At 50.4% G+C, this 2,221-nt stretch overlaps 1 long non-coding RNA gene across 1 annotated transcript; it reads right to left on the minus strand.

The window, feature by feature from the left end:
* Nucleotides 1-405: 405 nt before the first annotated feature.
* Nucleotides 406-2,023, minus strand: LOC118159178. Its single transcript, XR_004747039.1, has 2 exons — nt 1,138-2,023; nt 406-590 (listed from the first exon to the last, which is right to left on the minus strand). It is a non-coding gene; the product is annotated as an uncharacterized LOC118159178 (long non-coding RNA).
* Between the last annotated feature and the right edge of the window lie 198 nt (nt 2,024-2,221).

Raw genomic sequence — 2,221 nt, forward strand, 5'->3', positions numbered from 1 at the left:
TGGCGCTCGCGGCTGGGAAGTTGTGCGGCGGCAACCTGAAACACTCCTTTTTTTATACCCGGAGAAAAAAGGCAGGGAGATGAGAATCACGAACCCACCGTGGCCACCAGGAAGCTCAGAACCCCAAGACCACAGCAGTTACTCTCACCGGCTGCCTTACCTCTGCCTGCTCACCTGTCCCCGAGACAGAAGTGTCCATCTGCCCTCTTAAGCCAGCTACAACACCTCAAAAAGGCAATGCAGGGACACTCAGAATGACACCGAGAACGGCAACGCAAAAGGAACTGCTGCATCACTCACCTTGCCAGAGGCAGCTCTGGCTGGGATGACGTCCTAGGTTGCAGGCTGCCTTTCAGCTTCAACACACCAAAACGTAGTCAGAGGATAACCATTCAGCTGTCAGCATTAGCACCCACCCCTCAACGACACAAGGGACCCCAGTTTTTATTGGTATCGTTTTGGAACAGCAGACATCTTCCCTTAGCACCTCACGAGTAGACCAAGCCAGTCACCGAGCTGCCAAATGAAGGCTCGACAGTTCCAGAAGGCGCTCTTTCCTTGGACCGGTTCCTCCTAAGGTTTATTTAAGGCTGGAGAAAAAAAAAGAAAAGAAAAAGACAAAACCGAAAAACACTCCACACCTGCGATCTTTCCAGATTCAGTAACAGACGTTCGTACTGCAGATTGCGCCGACGGGTTCCTCGGCGCATGCGCGGCTTTGTCCCACCCGCAGCGCCCACGAGGGCCACCGGTCACTCGCGGCTTCGCGCCTCCTGCAGTACCTCACGTTTCGCCACCAGGGGGCGGCAGAGGGCGCTCGCCGTCGCCACCGCGTGGTTTCCCATACTATTTTCACGAGTGCTTGCTTCCTTTTGCAGACGGTGAATTTATTGCTGGCAATCCAAACAACTCGTGTCCTTGTTACTGTAATAAATTGCTGTTCGTTACATTGTTCCTAACTGTGACAGTTCTCATTGAACATGACTAGAGTGAGGGTGTGCTACGTTATTGGGTGAATCTGTGTCCGTGATAGTTCAGTACCCTGAATCTGACCAGAACCATAACAGTTAGCCAGCTATGCCCCTTAACTCGACAGTATTTCAGAAGGAAAAACATAAAGCCTACGATTTCTCATACCTAAGGCCTTGCAGGGAAGGCAGAGCAGGAACCTGAGACTCTTAGCCTTGCGACTCCTGAGAATCGCAGCTTACAATTAGTTACTCCATGTCTTCTGGTCTCACGGGATGAGGCAAAGGTATAAATTCCTTCTCCATCTCTCTGAAAAGAGCTTTTCTCCTATCTGTGACAAAGGAAAAAAAAAAGTTGTGATCATGGGAGTCATTACACAAAGCCACACTGTGAATTCAGTACCTACAGTTAAGATCATTTTTAGTCAAATACACCTCGGCAGCAATGTTATCACTGCAAACACAGCGCTGCAAAAAAAAATAATAATCAACTCAAGATAAAGGAAAGGGCGAGCTAAAAGAACAAATAACATGACCGAAGGCGTCCGCAACAACCATCTGGTAGATGGTTGTCCACAGCCCTCAGATTCCATGGTCGTCTTTTCTGTTTTTCCACAATTCATTTGTCAGGAAAGATACACATCGTGCCCACAAAAGCCTTTGGGGAGACTACTGAAAGGAAAGCCAAACCTAAAAACTAGAAACAGCAAGCGGCGTGTACATCAGTTTTGTTAACAGAGTAACAGTAAATACTAGAAATTTCCACGTTCTTTGCCCTCTACCTTGAAAATGTCACCCAATCCTGTCAGTGTTCACCATCAGCATTGTTTTTAATTTTCACACGGACATCTGGTTAAGCATTTTGAGTCCCTGTCATCGAGGGAGGAGGGAAAAAAGAAAAAGAGAGGGATGAGGGGGGAAGATGCACAGCCATTCTTTTCCTCAGTAACGCGAGGAAAAAGCTCAGGCACTCCGCAACAACGTGCTTTGAAAGATAAAACACATAAGAAACTGCACGTTATTTAATCTCAATTAATCTATTTAATCGAGCGCAGCAAGGACCCGCGCCCGGCCGCCGCACCCCCACCCCTCCCGGCCCGACGCTCCGGGGAGGACCCCCGAAGGCTCTCACTCGCCTCACCGCCGGCAGCCGCGCTCGCAGCCAGCGGCAACCTGCGCCTCCCGGCCCCGGCTCGGGGAAAGACCGGCCGCGCACCCCGGAGCCCACGTGGCCGCCGGCACCACAGAACTAC

Source organism: Oxyura jamaicensis, unplaced genomic scaffold (assembly GCF_011077185.1).
Source record: "Oxyura jamaicensis isolate SHBP4307 breed ruddy duck unplaced genomic scaffold, BPBGC_Ojam_1.0 oxyUn_random_OJ68398, whole genome shotgun sequence".
NCBI classification, from domain to species: Eukaryota; Metazoa; Chordata; class Aves; order Anseriformes; family Anatidae; genus Oxyura; species Oxyura jamaicensis.